This window comes from Amblyomma americanum, chromosome 3 (assembly GCF_052857255.1).
Source record: "Amblyomma americanum isolate KBUSLIRL-KWMA chromosome 3, ASM5285725v1, whole genome shotgun sequence".
Taxonomy (NCBI): Eukaryota; Metazoa; Arthropoda; class Arachnida; order Ixodida; family Ixodidae; genus Amblyomma; species Amblyomma americanum.
Window position 1 is genome coordinate 49,062,535 of NC_135499.1, and position 19,866 is coordinate 49,082,400.

General features: G+C 47.4%; 1 non-coding gene across 1 annotated transcript; it reads left to right on the forward strand.

Moving 5' to 3' along the window:
• Positions 1-15,785: 15,785 nt before the first annotated feature.
• On the forward strand, positions 15,786-15,862 carry TRNAA-CGC (transfer RNA alanine (anticodon CGC)). The gene has a single exon. It is a non-coding gene; the product is annotated as a tRNA-Ala (tRNA).
• The last annotated feature ends 4,004 nt before the right edge of the window (positions 15,863-19,866 follow it).

Consider the following 19,866-nt stretch of genomic DNA (forward strand, 5'->3'; position numbering starts at 1 on the left):
AGCGCACCGGACGCCATATTCGGAGGTCGTGGGTTCGGATCCCACCTGCGGCATGGTTGTTTTTTCTGCTGCTTTAGAAGTAATTTTCTTTAAAAAAACTAATTGCTTGGCACTGGATATAAAAACAAGAAGCATTCCCCTATGCACCTTGTTTTCGGTGACTGTTGGATTCCTTAATATGTTTGTCAAACGAGCCCCTCACTTCATTTGCCTTGTCTGCTAATAGCTTAACGGGGGTCTCGGTTCTGGCAGTCTTGATGCCATAGGTCGAATGAGAGGGCTCTCCACCGTTTCCGCCCTCGCCGTTAGATGACGTTCTACGTCACACTTGCGGTATTACAGGACGTGCTACATCCACCGCTATGAACGAGGGTGCCGCTGGTGAACTCTCAAGGTTCGCTTGCACGCAAAACATAAATACCCAAGAAAGCAGCAAACTAGACAGCCGTCGCCGTAGCTCAGTTGGTAAAGCACCGGACGCGATATTCGGAGGTCGTGGGTTCGGATCCCACCTTCGGCATGGTTTTTTTCTGCTGCTTTATAAGTAATTTTCTTTAAAAAACTAATTGATTGGCACTAGATATAAAAAAAGAAGCATTCCCCTATGCACCTTGATTTCGGTGACTGTTGGCTTCCTTAATATGTTTGTCAAACGATCCCCTCACTTCATTTGCCTTGTCTGCTAATAGCTTAACGGGGGTCTCGGTTCTGGCAGTCTTGATGCCATAGGTAGCATAAGAGGTCTCTCGCACAGTTTCCTCCCTCGCCATTAGATGACGTTCTACGTCACACTTGCGGTATTACAGGACGAGCGACGTCCACCGCTATGGACGAGGGTGGCGCTCGTGAACACTCTCAAGGTTCGCTTACACGCAAAACATAAAAACCCACGAAAGCAGCAGATTAGACAGCCGTCGCCGTAGCTCAGTTGGTAAGAGCACCGGACGAGATATTCGGAGGTCGTGGGTGGGATCCCACCTTCGGAATGGTTGTTTTTCTGCAAGATTTATAAGTAATTTTCTTTAAAAACTAATTGATTGGCACTAGATATAAAAGGAAGAATTCCCCTATGCACCTTGATTTCGGTGATTGTTGGTTTCCTTATTATGTTTGTCAAACAAGCCCCTCACTTCATTTGCCTTGTCTGCTAATAGCTTAGAGAGGGTCTCGGTTCTGGCAGTCTTGATGCCATAGGTAGCATAAGAGGGCTCTCGCACAGTTTCCGCCCTCGCCGTTAGATGACGTTCTACGTCACACTTGCGGTATTACAGGACGTGCTACGTCCAACGCTATGGACGAGGGTGGCGCTGGTGAACACTCTCAAGGTTCGCTTACACGCAAAACATAAATACCCACGAAAGCAGCAGATTAGACAGCCGTCGCCGTAGCTCAGCTGGTAAGCGCACCGGACGCCATATTCGGAGGTCGTGGGTTCGGATCGCACCGGCGGCATGGTTGTTTTTCCTGCTGCTTTATAAATAATTTTCTTTAAAAAACTAATTGATTGGCACTAGATATAAAAAAGAAGCATTCCTCTATGCACCTTGATTTCACTGACTGTTGGCTTCCTTAATATGTTTGTCAAACGATCCCCTCACCTCATTTGCCTTGTCTGCTAATAGCTTAACGGGGGTCTCGGTTCTGGCAGTCTTGAAGGCATAGGTAGCATAACAGGGCTCTCGATCAGTTTCCGACCTCGCCGTTAGACGTCACACTTGCGGTATTACAGGACGTGCTACGTCCACCGCTATGGACGAGGGTGGCACTGGTGAACACTCTCAAGGTTCGCTTACACGCAAAACATAAATACCCACGAAAGCAGCAGATTAGACAGCCGTCGCCGTAGCTCAAATGGTAAGCGCACCGGATGCCATATTCGGAGGTCGTGGGTTCGGATCGCACCGGCGGCATGGTTGTTTTTCCAGCTGCTTTATAAATAATTTTCTTTAAAAAACTAATTGATTGGCACTAGATATAAAAAAGAAGCATTCCTCTATGCACCTTGATTTCACTGACTGTTGGCTTCCTTAATATGTTTGTCAAACGAGCCCTTCACTTCATTTGCCTTGTCTGCTAATAGCTTAACGGGGGTCTCGGTTCTGGCAGTCTTGATGCCATAGGTAGCATAAGAGGTCTCTCGCACAGTTTCCTCCCTCGCGATTAGATGACGTTCTACGTCACACTTGCGGTATTACAGGACGTGCTACGTCCACCGCTATGGACGAAGGTGGCGCTGGTGAACACTCTCAAGGTTCGCTTACACGCAAAACATAAATACCCACAATAAGCAGCAGATTAGACAGCCGTCGCCGTAGCACAGTTGGTAAGAGCACCGGACGAGATATTCGGAGGTCGTGGGTGTTATCCCACCTTCGGAATGGTTGTTTTTTCTGCAAGATTTATATATAATTTTCTTTAAAAACTAATTGATTGGCACTAGATATAAAAGGAAGCATTCCCCTATGCACCTTGATTTCGGTGATTGTTGGTTTCCTTAATATGTTTGTCAAACGAGCCCCTCACTTCATTTGCCTTCTCTGCTAATAGCTTAGAAAGGGTCTCGGTTCTGGCAGTCTTGATGCCATAGGTAGCATAAGAGGGCTCTCGCACAGTTTCCGCCCTCGCCGTTAGATGACGTTCTACGTCACACTTGCAGTATTACAGGACGTGCTACGTCCACCGCTATGCACGAGGGTGGCGCTGGTGAACACTCTCAAGGTTCGCTTACACGCAAAACATAAATAAATACCCACAAAAGCAGCAGATTAGACAGCCGTCACCGTAGCTCAGTAGGTAAGAGCACCGGGCGCGATATCCGGAGGTCGTGGGTTCGGATCCCACCGGCGGCATGGTTGTTTTTTCTGATGCTTTATAAGTAATTTTCAAAAAAATAATTGATTGGCACTAGATATAATAAAGAAGAAGCATTCCCCTATGCACCTTGTTTTCGGTGACTGTTGGCTTCCTTAATATGTTCGTCAAACGAGCCCCTCCCTTCATTTGCCTTGTCTGCTAATAGCTTAACGGGGCTCTCGGTTCTGGCAGTCTTGATGCCATAGGTAGCATAAGAGGGCTCTCGCACAGTTTCCTCCCTCGCCGTTAGATGACGTTCTACGTCACTCTTGCGGTATTACAGGACGTGCTACGTCCACCGCTATGGACGAGGGTGGCGCTGGTGAACACTCTCAAGGTTCGCTTACACGCAAAACATAAATAAATACCCACAAAAGCAGCAGATTAGACAGCCGTCACCGTAGCTCAGTAGGTAAGAGCACCGGGCGCGATATCCGGAGGTCGTGGGTTCGGATCCCACCGGCGGCATGGTTGTTTTTTCTGATGCTTTATAAGTAATTTTCAAAAAAATAATTGATTGGCACTAGATATAATAAAGAAGAAGCATTCCCCTATGCACCTTGTTTTCGGTGACTGTTGGCTTCCTTAATATGTTCGTCAAACGAGCCCCTCCCTTCATTTGCCTTGTCTGCTAATAGCTTAACGGGGCTCTCGGTTCTGGCAGTCTTGATGCCATAGGTAGCATAAGAGGGCTCTCGCACAGTTTCCTCCCTCGCCGTTAGATGACGTTCTACGTCACTCTTGCGGTATTACAGGACGTGCTACGTCCACCGCTATGGACGAGGTTGGCGCTGGTGAACACTCTCAAGGTTCGCTTACACGCAAAACATAAATACCCACGAAAGCAGCAGATTAGACAGCCGTCGCCGTAGCTCAAATGGTAAGCGCACCGCATGCCATATTCGGAGGTCGTGGGTTCGGATCGCACCGGCGGCATGGTTGTTTTTCCAGCTGCTTTATAAATAATTTTCTTTAAAAAACTAATTGATTGGCACTAGATATAAAAAAGAAGCATTCCTCTATGCACCTTGATTTCACTGACTGTTGGCTTCCTTAATATGTTTGTCAAACGAGCCCCTCACTTCATTTGCCTTGTCTGCTAATAGCTTAACGGGGCTCTCGGTTCTGGCAGTCTTGATGCCATAGGTAGCATAAGAGGCCTCTCGCAAAGTTTCCTCCCTCGCCATTAGATGACGTTCTACGTCACACTTGCGGTATTACAGGACGTGCTACGTCCACCGCTATGGACGAGGGTGGCGCTGGTGAACACTCTCAAGGTTCGCTTACACGCAAAACATAAATACCCAAGAAAGCAGCAAACTAGACAGCCGTCGCCGTAGCTCAGTTGGTAAAGCACCGGACGCGATATTCGGAGGTCGTGGGTTCGGATCCCACCTTCGGCATGGTTTTTTTCTGCTGCTTTATAAGTAATTTTCTTTAAAAAACTAATTGATTGGCACTAGATATAAAAAAAGAAGCATTCCCCTATGCACCTTGATTTCGGTGACTGTTGGCTTCCTTAATATGTTTGTCAAACGATCCCCTCACTTCAGTTGCCTTGTCTGCTAATAGCTTTACGGGGGTCTCGGTTCTGGCAGTCTTGATGCCATAGGTAGCATAAGAGGTCTCTCGCACAGTTTCCTCCCTTGCCATTAGATGACGTTCTACGTCACACTTGCGGTATTACAGGACGAGCTACGTCCACCGCTATGGACGAGGGTGGCGCTCGTGAACACTCTCAAGGTTCGCTTACACGCAAAACATAAATACCCACGAAAGCAGCAGATTAGACAGCCGTCGCCGTAGCTCAGTTGGTAAGAGCACCGGACGAGATATTCGGAGGTCGTGGGTGGGATCCCACCTTCGGAATGGTTGTTTTTTCTGCAAGATTTATAAGTATTTTCTTTAAAAACTAATTGATTGGCACTAGATATAAAAGGAAGAATTCCCCTATGCACCTTGATTTCGGTGATTGTTGGTTTCCTTATTATGTTTGTCAAACAAGCCCCTCACTTCATTTGCCTTGTCTGCTAATAGCTTAGAGAGGGTCTCGGTTCTGGCAGTCTTGATGCCATAGGTAGCATAAGAGGGCTCTCGCACAGTTTCCGCCCTCGCCGTTAGATGACGTTCTACGTCACACTTGCGGTATTACAGGACGTGCTACGTCCACCGCTATGGACGAGGGTGGCGCTGGTGAACACTCTCAAGGTTCGCTTACACGCAAAACATAAATACCCACAAAAGCAGCAGATTAGACGGCCGTCGCCGTAGCTCAGCTGGTAAGCGCACCGGACGCCATATTCGGAGGTCGTGGGTTCGGATCGCACCGGCGGCATGGTTGTTTTTCCTGCTGCTTTATAAATAATTTTCTTTAAAAAACTAATTGATTGGCACTAGATATAAAAAAGAAGCATTCCTCTATGCACCTTGATTTCACTGACTGTTGGCTTCCTTAATATGTTTGTCAAACGAACCCCTCACCTCATTTGCCTTGTCTGCTAATAGCTTAACGGGGGTCTCGGTTCTGGCAGTCTTGAAGGCATAGGTAGCATAACAGGGCTCTCGCACAGTTTCCGCCCTCGCCGTTAGACGTCACACTTGCGGTATTTTAGGACGTGCTACGTCCACCGCTATGGACGAGGGTGGCACTGGTGAACACTCTCAAGGTACGCTTACACGCAAAACATAAATATCCACGAAAGCAGCAGATTAGACAGCCGTGGCCGTAGCTAAGTTGGTAAGAGCACCGGACGCAATATTCGGAGGTCGTGGGTTCGGATCCCACCTTCGGCATGGTTGTTTCTTCTGCTGCTTTATAAGCAATTTTCAAAACACTAATTGCTTGGCACTGGATATAAAAAACAAGAAGCATTCCACTATGCACCTTGTTTTCGGTGACTGTTGGCTTCCTTAATATGTTTGTCAAACGAGCCCTTCACTTCATTTGCCTTGTCTGCTAATAGCTTAACGGGGGTCTCGGTTCTGGCAGTCTTGATGCCATAGGTAGCATAAGAGGGCTCTCGCACAGTTTCCGCCCTCGCCGTTAGACGTCACACTTGCGGTATTACAGGACGTGATACGTCCACCGCTATGGACGAAGGTGGCGCTGGTGAACACTCTCAAGGTTCGCTTACACGCAAAACATAAATACCCACGAAAGCAGCAGATTAGATAGCCGTCGCTATAGCTGAGTTGGTAAGAGCACCGGACGCGATATTCGGAGGTCGTGGGTTCAGATCCAACCTTCGGCATGGTTTTTTCTGCTGCTTTATAAGTAATTTTCTTTAAAAACTAATTGATTGGCACTAGATATAAAAAAAGAAGCATTCCCCTATGCACATTGATTTCGGTGACTGTTGGTTTCCTTAATATGTTTGTCAAACGAGCCCCTCACTTCATTTGCCCTGTCTGCTAATAGCTTAAAGAGGGTCTCGGTTCTGGCAGTCTTGATGCCATAGGTAGCAAAGAGGGCTCTCGCACAGTTTCCGCCCTCGCCTTTAGATGACATTCTACATCACACTTGCGGTATTACAGGACGTGCTACGTCCACCGCTATGGACGAGGGTGGCGCTGGTGAACACTCTCAAGGTTCGCTTACACGCAAAACATAAATACCAACGAAAGCAGCGGATTAGACAGCCGTCGCCGTAGCTCAGTTGGTAAGAGCACCGGACGATATATTCGGAGGTCGTGGGTGGGATCCCACCTTCGGAATGGTTGTTTTTCTGCTGATTTATAAGTAATTTTCTTTAAAAAACTAATTGATTGGCACTAGATATAAAAAGAAGCATTCCCCTATGCACCTTGATTTTGGTGACTGTTGGCTTCCTTAATATGTTTGTCAAACGATCCCCTCACTTCATTTGCCTTGTCTGCTAATAGCTTAACGGGGCTCTCGGTTCTGGCAGTCTTGATGCCATAGGCAGCCTAAGAGGTCTCTCGCACAGTTTCCTCCCTCGCCATTAGATGACGTTCTACATCACACTTGCGGTATTACAGGACGTGCTACGTCCACCGCTATGCACGAGGGTGGCGCTGGTGAACACTCTCAAGGTTCGCTTACACGCAAAACATAAATACCCACGAAAGCAGCAGATTAGACAGCCGTCGCCGTAGCTCAGTTGGTAAGAGCACCGGACGAGATATTCGGAGGTCGTGGGTGGGATCCCACCTTCGGAATGGTTGTTTTTTCTGCTGATTTATAAGTTTTTTCTTTAAAAAACTAATTGATTGGCACTAGATATAAAAAGAAGCATTCCCCTATGCACCTTGATTTTGGTGACTGTTGGCTTCCTTAATATGTTTGTCAAACGATCCCCTCACTTCATTTGCCTTGTCTGCTAATAGCTTAACGGGGGTCTCGGTTCTGGCAGTCTTGATGCCATAGGTCGAATGAGAGGGCTCTCGCACCGTTTCCGCCCTCGCCGTTAGATGACGTTCTACGTCACACTTGCGGTATTACAGGACGTGCTACATCCACCGCTATGGACGAGGGTGCCGCTGGTGAACACTGTCAAGGTTCGCTTGCACGCAAAACATAAATACTCAAGAAAGCAGCAAATCAGACAGCCGTCGCCGTAGCTCAGTTGGTAATGCACCGGACGCGATATTCGGAGGTAGTGGGTTCGGATCCCACCTTCGGCATGGTTTTTTTTTCTGCTGCTTTGTGAGTAATTTTCTTTAAAAAACTAATTGGTTGGCACTAGATACAAAAAAAAGAAGCATTCCCCTATGCACCTTGATTTCGGTGACTGTTGGTTTCCTTAATATGTATGTCAAACGAGCCCCTCACTTCATTTGCCTTGTCTGCTAATAGCTTAAAAAGGGTATCGGTTCTGGCAGTCTTGATGCCATAGGTAGCATAAGAGGGCTCTCGCACAGTTTCCGCCCTCGCCGTTAGATGACGTTCTACGTCACACTTGCGGTATTACAGGACGTGCTACGTCCACCGCTATGGACGAGGGTGGCGCTGGTGAACACTCTCAAGGTTCGCTTACACGCAAAACATAAATACCCACGAAAGTAGCAGATTAGACAGCCGTCGCCGTAGCTCAGATGGTAAGCGCACTGGACGCCATATTCGGAGGTCGTGGGTTCGGATCCCACCGTCAGCATGGTTGTTTTTCCTGCTGCTTTATAAATAATTTTCTTTAAAAACTAATTGATTGGCACTAGATATAAAAAAGAAGCATTCCTCTATGCACCTTGATTTCAGTGACTGTTGGCTTCCTTAAAATGTTTGTCAAACGAGCCGCTCACCTCATTTGCCTTGTCTGCTAATAGCTTAACGGGGGTATCGGTTCTGGCAGTCTTGATGCCATAGGTAGCATAAGAGGGCTCTCGCACAGATTCCGCCTTCGCCGTTAGACGTCACACTAGCGGTATTACAGGACGTGCTACGTCTACCGCTATAGACGAGGGTGGCACTGGTGAACACTCTCAAGGTTCGCTTACACGCAAAACATAAATAATCACGATAGCAGCAGATTAGATAGCCGTCGCCGTAGCTCAGATGGTAAGCGCACCGGACGCCATATTCGGAGGTCGTGGGTTCGGATCCCACCGGTGGCATGGTTGTTTTTTCTGCTGCTTTATAAGTAATTTTCTTTAAAAAACTAATTAATTGGCACTAGATATAAAAAAAGAAGCATTCCCCTATGCACATTGATTTCGCTGACTGTTGGCTTCCTTAATATGTTTGTCAAACGAGCCCCTCACCTCATTTGCCTTGTCTGCTAATAGCTTAACGGGGGTCTCGGTTCTGGCAGTCTTGATGCCATAGGTAGCATAAGAGGGCTCTCGCACCGTTTCCGCCCTCGCCGTTAGATGACGTTCTAGGTCACACTTGCGGTATTACAGGACGTGCTACATCCACCGCTATGGACGAGGGTGCCACTGGTGAACACTCTCAAGGTTCGCTTGCACGCAAAACATAAATACCCAAGAAAGCAGCAGATTAGACAGCCGTGGCCGTAGCTAGGTTTGTAAGAGCACCGGACGCAATATTCGGAGGTCGTGGGTTCGGATCCCACCTTCGGCATGGTTGTTTCTTCTGCTGCTTTATAAGCAATTTTCAAAAAACTAATTGCTTGGCACTGGATATAAGAAACAAGAAGCATTCCCCTAAGCACCTTGTTTTCGGTGACTGTTGGTTTCCTTAATAAGTTTGTCAAACGAGCCCCTCACTTCATTTGCCCTGTCTGCTAATAGCTTAAAGAGGGTCTCGGTTCTGGCAGTCTTGATGCCATAGGTAGCAAAGAGGGCTCTCGCACAGTTTCCGCCCTCGCCTTTAGATGACATTCTACATCACATTTGCGGTATTACAGGACGTGCTACGTCCACCGCTATGGACGAGGGTGGCGCTGGTGAACACTCTCAAGGTTCGCTTACACGCAAAACATAAATACCCACGAAAGCAGCGGATTAGACAGCCGTCGCCGTAGCTCAGTTGGTAAGAGCACCGGACGATATATTCGGAGGTCGTGGGTGGGATCCCACCTTCGGAATGGTTGTTTTTCTGCTGATTTATAAGTAATTTTCTTTAAAAACTAATTGATTGGCAGTAGATATAAAAAGAAGCATTCCCCTATGCACCTTGATTTTGGTGACTGTTGGCTTCCTTAATATGTTTGTCAAACGATCCCCTCACTTCATTTGCCTTGTCTGCTAATAGCTTAACGGGGCTCTCGGTTCTGGCAGTCTTGATGCCATAGGTAGCCTAAGAGGTCTCTCGCACAGTTTCCTCCCTCGCCATTAGATGACGTTCTACATCGCACTTGCGGTATTACAGGACGTGCTACGTCCGCCGCTATGGACGAGGGTGGCGCTGGTGAACACTCTCAAGGTTCGCTTACACGCAAAACATAAATACCCACGAAAGCAGCAGATTAGACAGCCGTCGCCGTAGCTCAGTTGGTAAGAGCACCGGACGAGATATTCGGAGGTCGTGGGTGGGATCCCACCTTCGGAATGGTTGTTTTTTCTGCTGATTTATAAGTTTTTTCTTTAGAAAACTAATTGATTGGCACTAGATATAAAAAGAAGCATTCCCCTATGCACCTTGATTTTGGTGACTGTTGGCTTCCTTAATATGTTTGTCAAACGATCCCCTCACTTCATTTGCCTTGTCTGCTAATTGCTTAACGGGGGTCTCGGTTCTGGCAGTCTTGATGCCATAGGTCGAATGAGAGGGCTCTCGCACCGTTTCCGCCCTCGCCGTTAGATGACGTTCTACGTCACACTTGCGGTATTACAGGACGTGCTACATCCACCGCTATGGACGAGGGTGCCGCTGGTGAACACTGTCAGGGTTCGCTTGCACGCAAAACATAAATACTCAAGAAAGCAGCAAATCAGACAGCCGTCGCCGTAGCTCAGTTGGTAAAGCACCGGACGCGATATTCGGAGGTAGTGGGTTCGGATCCCACCTTCGGCATGGTTTTTTTTTCTGCTGCTTTGTGAGTAATTTTCTTTAAAAAACTAATTGGTTGGCACTAGATACAAAAAAAGAAGCATTCCCCTATGCACCTTGATTTCGGTGACTGTTGGTTTCCTTAATATGTTTGTCAAACGAGCCCCTCACTTCATTTGCCTTGTCTGCTAATAGCTTAAAAAGGGTCTCGGTTCTGGCAGTCTTGATGCCATAGGTAGCATAAGAGGGCTCTCGCACAGTTTCCACCCTCGCCGTTAGATGACGTTCTACGTCACACTTGCGGTATTACAGGACGTGCTACGTCCACCGCTATGGACGAGGGTGGCACTGGTGAACACTCTCAAGGTTCGCTTACACGCAAAACATAAATATCCACGAAAGCAGCAGATTAGACAGCCGTGGCCGTAGCTAAGTTGGTAAGAGCACCGGACGCAATATTCGGAGGTCGTGGGTTCGGATCCCACCTTCGGCATGGTTGTTTCTTCTGCTGCTTTATAAGCAATTTTCAAAACACTAATTGCTTGGCACTGGATATAAAAAACAAGAAGCATTCCACTATGCACCTTGTTTTCGGTGACTGTTGGCTTCCTTAATATGTTTGTCAAACGAGCCCTTCACTTCATTTGCCTTGTCTGCTAATAGCTTAACGGGGGTCTCGGTTCTGGCAGTCTTGATGCCATAGGTAGCATAAGAGGGCTCTCGCACAGTTTCCGCCCTCGCCGTTAGACGTCACACTTGCGGTATTACAGGACGTGATACGTCCACCGCTATGGACGAAGGTGGCGCTGGTGAACACTTTCAAGGTTCTCTTACACGCAAAACATAAATACCCACGAAAGCAGCAGATTAGATAGCCGTCGCTATAGCTGAGTTGGTAAGAGCACCGGACGCGATATTCGGAGGTCGTGGGTTCAGATCCAACCTTCGGCATGGTTTTTTCTGCTGCTTTATAAGTAATTTTCTTTAAAAACTAATTGATTGGCACTAGATATAAAAAAAGAAGCATTCCCCTATGCACATTGATTTCGGTGACTGTTGGCTTCCTTAATATGTTTGTCAAACGAGCCCCTCACTTCATTTGCCTTGTCTGCTAATAGCTTTAAAAGGGTCTCGGTTCTGGCAGTCTTGATGCCATAGGTAGCATAAGAGGGCTCTCGCACAGTTTCCACCCTCGCCGTTAGATGACGTTCTACGTCACACTTGCGGTATTACAGGACGTGCTACGTCCACCGCTATGGACGAGGGTGGCACTGGTGAACACTCTCAAGGTTCGCTTACACGCAAAACATAAATATCCACGAAAGCAGCAGATTAGACAGCCGTGGCCGTAGCTAAGTTGGTAAGAGCACCGGACGCAATATTCGGAGGTCGTGGGTTGGGATCCCACCTTCGGCATGGTTGTTTCTTCTGCTGCTTTATAAGCAATTTTCAAAACACTAATTGCTTGGCTCTGGATATAAAAAACAAGAAGCATTCCACTATGCACCTTGTTTTCGGTGACTGTTGGCTTCCTTAATATGTTTGTCAAACGAGCCCTTCACTTCATTTGCCTTGTCTGCTAATAGCTTAACGGGGGTCTCGGTTCTGGCAGTCTTGATGCCATAGGTAGCATAAGAGGGCTCTCGCACAGTTTCCGCCCTCGCCGTTAGACGTCACACTTGCGGTATTACAGGACGTGATACGTCCACCGCTATGGACGAAGGTGGCGCTGGTGAACACTCTCAAGGTTCGCTTACACGCAAAACATAAATACCCACGAAAGCAGCAGATTAGATAGCCGTCGCTATAGCTGAGTTGGTAAGAGCACCGGACGCGATATTCGGAGGTCGTGGGTTCAGATCCAACCTTCGGCATGGTTTTTTCTGCTGCTTTATAAGTAATTTTCTTTAAAAACTAATTGATTGGCACTAGATATAAAAAAAGAAGCATTCCCCTATGCACATTGATTTCGGTGACTGTTGGTTTCCTTAATATGTTTGTCAAACGAGCCCCTCACTTCATTTGCCCTGTCTGCTAATAGCTTAAAGAGGGTCTCGGTTCTGGCAGTCTTGATGCCATAGGTAGCAAAGAGGGGTCTCGCACAGTTTCCGCCCTCGCCTTTAGATGACATTCTACATCACACTTGCGGTATTACAGGACGTGCTACGTCCACCGCTATGGACGAGGGTGGCGCTGGTGAACACTCTCAAGGTTCGCTTACACGCAAAACATAAATACCCACGAAAGCAGCGGATTAGACAGCCGTCGCCGTAGCTCAGTTGGTAAGAGCACCGGACGAGATATTCGGAGGTCGTGGGTGGGATCCCACCTTCGGAATGGTTGTTTTTTCTGCTGATTTATAAGTTTTTTCTTTAAAAAACTAATTGATTGGCACTAGATATAAAAAGAAGCATTCCCCTATGCACCTTGATTTTGGTGACTGTTGGCTTCCCTAATATGTTTGTCAAACGATCCCCTCACTTCATTTGCCTAGTCTGCTAATAGCTTAACGGGGGTCTCGGTTCTGGCAGTCTTGATGCCATAGGTCGAATGAGAGGGCTCTCGCACCGTTTCCGCCCTCGCCGTTAGATGACGTTCTACGTCACACTTGCGGTATTACAGGACGTGCTACATCCACCGCTATGGACGAGGGTGCCGCTGGTGAACACTGTCAAGGTTCGCTTGCACGCAAAACATAAATACTCAAGAAAGCAGCAAATCAGACAGCCATCGCCGTAGCTCAGTTGGTAATGCACCGGACGCGATATTCGGAGGTAGTGGGTTCGGATCCCACCTTCGGTATGGTTTTTTTTTTCTGCTGCTTTGTGAGTAATTTTCTTTAAAAAACTAATTGGTTGGCACTATATACAAAAAAAGAAGCATTCCCCTATGCACCTTGATTTCGGTGACTGTTGGTTTCCTTAATATGTTTGTCAAACGAGCCCCTCACTTCATTTGCCTTGTCTGCTAATAGCTTAAAAAGGGTCTCGGTTCTGGCAGTCTTGATGCCATAGGTAGCATAAGAGGGCTCTCGCACAGTTTCCGCCCTCGCCGTTAGATGACGTTCTACGTCACACTTGCGGTATTACAGGACGTGCTACTTCCACCGCTATGGACGAGGGTGGCGCTGGTGAACACTCTCAAGGTTCGCTTACACGCAAAACATAAATACCCACGAAAGTAGCAGATTAGACAGCCGTCGCCGTAGCTCAGATGGTAAACGCACTGGACGCCATATTCGGAGGTCGTGGGTTCGGATCCCACCAGCGGCATGGTTGTTTTTCCTGCTGCTTTATAAATAATTTTCTTTAAAAACTAATTGATTGGCACTAGATATAAAAAAGAAGCATTCCTCTATGCACCTTGATTTCAGTGACTGTTGGCTTCCTTAAAATGTTTGTCAAACGAGCCGCTCACCTCATTTGCCTTGTCTGCTAATAGCTTAACGGGGGTATCGGTTCTGGCAGTCTTGATGCCATAGGTAGCATAAGAGGTCTCTCGAACAGTTTCCTCCCTCGCCATTAGATGACGTTCTACGTCACACTTGCGGGTATTACAGGACGTGCTACGCCCACCGCTATGGACGAGGGTGGCGCTGGTGAACACTCTCAAGGTTCGCTTACACGCAAAACATAAATACCCACGAAAGCAGCAGATTAGACAGCCGTCGCCGTAGCTCAGTTGGTAAGAGAACCGGACGAGATATTCGGAGGTCGTGGGTGGGATCCCACCTTCGGAATGGTTGTTTATTCTGCTGATTTATAAGTAATTTTCTTTAAAAACTAATTGATTGGCACTAGATATAACAAGAAGCATTCCCCTATGCACCTTGATTTTGGTGACTGTTGGCTTCCTTAATATGTTTGTGAAACGACCCCCTCACTTCATTTGCCTTGTCTGCTAATACTTTAACGGGGCTCTCGGTTCTGGCAGTCTTTATGCCATAGGTAGCATAAGAGGGCTTTCGCACAGTTTCCGCCCTCGCCGTTAGATGACGTTCTACGTCACACTTGCGGTATTACAGGACGTGCTACGTCCACCGCTATGGACGAGGGTGGCGCTAGTGAACACTCTCAAGGTTCGCTTACACGCAAAACATAAATACCCACGAAAGCAGCAGATTAGACAGCCGTCGCCGTAGCTCAGATGGTTAGCGCACCGGACGCGCTATTCGGAGGTCGTGGGCTCGGATCCCACCGGTGGCATGGTTGTTTCTTCTGCTGCTTTATATGTATTTTCTTTAAAAACTAATTGATTGGCACTAGATATAAAAAAAGAAGCATTCTCTTATGCACCTTGATTTCGGTGACAGTTGGCTTCCTTAATATGTTTGTCAAACGAGCCCCTCACTTCATTTGCCTTGTCTGCCAATAGCTTAACGGGGCTCTTGGTTCTGGCAGTCTTGATGCCATAGGTAGCATAAGAGGTCTCTCGCAGAGTTTCCTCCCTCGCCATTAGATGACGTTCTACGTCACACTTGCGGTATTACAGGACGTGCTACGTCCACCGCTATGGACGAGGGTGGCGCTGGTGAACACTCTCAAGGTTCGCTTACACGCAAAACATAAATACCCACGAAAGCAGCAGATTAGACAGCCGTCGCTGTAGCTCAGATGGTAAGCGCACCGGACGCCATATTCGGAGGTCGTGGGTTCGGATCCCACCGGCGGCCGGGTTGTTTTTCTTGCTTCTTTATAAATAATTTTCTTTAAAAAATAATTGATTGGCATTAGATATAAAAAAGAAGCATTCCTCTATGCACCTTGATTTCGGTGACTGTTGGCTTCCTTAATATGTTTGTCAAACGAGCCCCTCACCTCATTTCCCTTGTCTGCTAATAGCTTAACGGGGGTCTCGGTTCTGGCAGTCTTGATGCCATAGGAAGCATAAGAGGGCTCTCCCACAGTTTCCGCCCTCGCCGTTAGACGTCACACTTGCGGTATTACAGGACGTGCTACGTCCACCGCTATGGACGAGGGTGGCACTGGTGAACACTCTCAAGGTTCGCTTACACGCAAAACATAAATAATCACGAAAGCAGCAGATTAGATAGCCGTCGCCATAGCTCAGTTGGTAAGAGCACCGGACGCGCTATTCGGAGGTCGTGGGTTCGGATCCAACCGGTGGCATGGTTGTTTTTTCTGCTGCTTTATATGTATTTTCTTTAAAAAACTAATTGATTGGCACTAGATATAAAAAAAAGAAGCATTCTCTTATGCACCTTGATTTCGGTGACTGTTGGTTTCCTTAATATGTTTGTCAAACGATCCCCTCACTTCATTTGCCTTGTCTGCTAATAGCTTAAAGGGGGTCTCGGTTCTGGCAGTCTTGATGCCATAGGTAGCATAAGAGGGCTCTCGCACAGTTTCCGCCCTCGCCGTTAGATGACGTTCTACGTCGCACTTGCGGTATTACAGGACGTGCTACGTCCACCGCTATGTACGAGGGTGGTGCTGGTGAACACTCTCAAGGTTCGCTTACACGCAAAACATAAATAATCACGAAAGCAGCAGATTAGATAGCCGTCGCCATAGCTCAGTTGGTAAGAGCACCGGACGCGCTATTCGGAGGTCGTGGGTTCGGATCCCACCGGTGGCATGGTTTTTTTTTCTGCAGCTTTATATGTATTTTCTTTAAAAAACGAATTGATTGGCACTAGATATAAAAAAAGAAGCATTCTCTTATGCACCTTGATTTTGGTGACTGTTGGCTTCCTTAATATGTTTGTCAAACGATCCCCTCACCTCATTTGCCTTGTCTGCTAATAGCTTAACGGGTGTCTCGGTTCTGGCAGTCTTGATGCCATAGGTAGCATAAGAGGGCTCTCGCACAGTTTCCGCTCTCGGCGTTAGACGTCACACTTGCGGTATTACAGGACGTGCTACGTCCACCGCTATGGACGAGGGTGGCACTGGTGAACACTCTCAGGGTTCGCTTACACGCAAAACATAAATAATCACGAAAGCAGCAGATTAGATAGCCGTCGCCATAGCTCAGTTGGTAAGAGCACCGGACGCGCTTTTCGGAGGTCGTGGGTTCGGATCCCACCGGTGGCAAGGTTGTTTTTTCTGCTGCTTTATAAGTATTTTCTTTAAAAAACTAATTGATTGGCACTAGCTATAAAAAAAGAAGCATTCCTCTATGCACCTTGATTTCGGTGACTGTTGGTTTCCTTAATATGTTTGTCAAACGATCCCCTCACTTCATTTGCCTTGTCTGCTAATAGCTTAAAGGGGGTCTCGGCTCTGGCAGTCTTTATGCCATAGGTAGCATAAGAGGGCTCTCGCACAGTTTCCGCCCTCGCCGTTAGATGACGTTCTACGTCACACTTGCGGTATTACAGGACGTGTTACGTCCACCGCTATGGACGAGGGTGGCGCTGGTGAACACTCTCAAGGTTCGCTTACACGCAAAACATAAATACCCACGAAAGCAGCAGATTAGACAGCCGTCGCCGTAACTCAGATGGTAAGCGCACCGGACGCCATATTCGGAGGTCGTGGGTTCGGATCCCACCGGCGGCATGGTTGTTTTTTCTGCAAGATTTATAAGTAATTTTCTTTAAAAACTAATTGATTGGCACTAGATATAAAAAGAAGCATTCCCCTATGCACCTTGATTTTGGTGACTGTTGGCTTCCTTAATATGTTTGTCAAACGATCCTCTCACTTCATTTGCCTTGTCTGCTAATAGCTTAGAGAGGGTCTCGGTTCTGGCTGTCTTGATGCCATAGGTAGCATAAGAGGGCTTTCGCACAGTTTCCGCCCTCGCCGTTAGATGACGTTCTACGTCACACTTGCGGTATTACAGGACGTGCTACGTCCACCGCTATGGACGAGGGTGGCGCTAGTGAACACTCTCAAGGTTCGCTTACACGCAAAACATAAATACCCACGAAAGCAGCAGATTAGACAGCCGTCGCCGTAGCTCAGATGGTAAGCGCACCGGACGCGCTATTCGGAGGTCGTGGGTTCGGATCCCACCGGCGGCATGGTTGTTTTTCCTGCTTCTTTATAAATAATTTTCTTTAAAAAATAATTGATTTGCATTAGATATAAAAAAGAAGCATTCCTCTATGCACCTTGATTTCGGTGACTGTTGGCTTCCTTAATATGTTTGTCAAACGAGCCCCTCACCTCATTTGCCTTGTCTGCTAATAGCTTAACGGGGGTCTCGGTTCTGGCAGTCTTGATGCCATAGGAAGCATAAGAGGGCTCTCCCACAGTTTCCGCCCTCGCCGTTAGACGTCACACTTGCGGTATTACAGGACGTGCTACGTCCACCGCTATGGACGAGGGTGGCACTGGTGAACACTCTCAAGGTTCGCTTACACGCAAAACATAAATAATCACGAAAGCAGCAGATTAGATAGCCGTCGCCATAGCTCAGTTGGTAAGAGCACCGGACGCGCTATTCGGAGGTCGTGGGTTCGGATCCAACCGGTGGCATGGTTTTTTTTTCTGCAGCTTTATATGTATTTTCTTTAAAAAACGAATTGATTGGCACTAGATATAAAAAAAGAAGCATTCTCTTATGCACCTTGATTTTGGTGACTGTTGGCTTCCTTAATATGTTTGTCAAACGATCCCCTCACCTCATTTGCCTTGTCTGCTAATAGCTTAACGGGTGTCTCGGTTCTGGCAGTCTTGATGCCATAGGTAGCATAAGAGGGCTCTCGCACAGTTTCCGCTCTCGGCGTTAGACGTCACACTTGCGGTATTACAGGACGTGCTGCGTCCACCGCTATGGACGAGGGTGGCACTGGTGAACACTCTCAGGGTTCGCTTACACGCAAAACATAAATAATCACGAAAGCAGCAGATTAGATAGCCGTCGCCATAGCTCAGTTGGTAAGAGCACCGGACGCGCTTTTCGGAGGTCGTGGGTTCGGATCCCACCGGTGGCAAGGTTGTTTTTTCTGCTGCTTTATAAGTATTTTCTTTAAAAAACTAATTGATTGGCACTAGCTATAAAAAAAGAAGCATTACTCTATGCACCTTGATTTCGGTGACTGTTGGTTTCCTTAATATGTTTGTCAAACGAACCCCTCACTTCATTTGCCTTGTCTGCTAATAGCTTAAAGGGGGTCTCGGTTCTGGCAGTCTTGATGCCATAGGTCGAATGAGAGGGCTCTCGCACCGTTTCCGCCCTCGCCGTTAGATGACGTTCTAGGTCACACTTGCGGTATTACAGGACGTGCTACATCCACCGCTATGGACGAGGGTGCCGCTGGTGAACACTCTCAAGGTTCGCTTACACGCAAAACATAAATACCCACGAAAGCAGCAGATTATACAGCCGTCGCCGTAGCTCAGATGGTAAGTGCACCGGACGCCATATTCGGAGGTCGTGGGTTCGGATCCCACCGGCGGCATGGTTGTTTTTTCTGCAAGATTTATAAGTAATTTTCTTTAAAAACTAATTGATTGGCACTAGATATAAAAAGAAGCATTCCCCTATGCACCTTGATTTTGGTGACTGTTGGCTTCCTTAATATGTTTGTCAAACGATCCTCTCACTTCATTTGCCTTGTCTGCTAATAGCTTAGAGAGGGTCTCGGTTCTGGCTGTCTTGATGCCATAGGTAGCATAAGAGGGCTTTCGCACAGTTTCCGCCCTCGTCGTTAGATGACGTTCTACGTCACACTTGCGGTATTACAGGACGTGCTACGTCCACCGCTATGGACGAGGGTGGCGCTGGTGAACACTCTCAAGGTTCGCTTACACGCAAAACATAAATACCCACGAAAGCAGCAGATTAGACAGCCGTCGCCGTAGCTCAGATGGTAAGCGCACCGGACGCGCTATTCGGAGGTCGTGGGTTCGGATCCCACCGGTGGCATGGTTGTTTTTTCTGCTGCTTTATATGTATTTTCTTTAAAAAACAAATTGATTGGCACTAGATATAAAAAAAGAAGCATTCTCTTATGCACCTTGATTTCGGTGACTGTTGGCTTCCTTAATATGTTTGTCAAACGAGCCCCTCACTTCATTTGCCTTGTCTGCTAATAGCTTAACGGGGCTCTTGGTTCTGGCAGTCTTGATGCCATAGGTAGCATAAGAGGTCTCTCGCACAGTTTCCTCCCTCGCCATTAGATGACGTTCTACGTCACACTTGCGGTATTACAGGACGTGCTACGTCCACCGCTATGGACGAGGGTGGCGCTGGTGAACACTCTCAAGGTTCGCTTACACGCAAAACATAAATACCCACGAAAGCAGCAGATTAGACAGCCGTCGCTGTAGCTCAGATGGTAAGCGCTCCGGACGCCATATTAGGAGGTCGTGGGTTCGGATCCCACCGGCGGCATGGTTGTTTTTCCTGCTTCTTTATAAATAATTTTCTTTAAAAAATAATTGATTGGCATTAGATATAAAAAAGAAGCATTCCTCTATGCACCTTGATTTCGGTGACTGTTGGCTTCCTTAATATGTTTGTCAAACGAGCCCCTCACCTCATTTGCCTTGTCTGCTAATAGCTTAACGGGGGTCTCGGTTCTGGCAGTCTTGATGCCATAGGAAGCATAAGAGGGCTCTCGCACAGTTTCCGCCCTCGCCGTTAGATGACGTTCTACGTCACACTTGCGGTATTACAGGACGTGC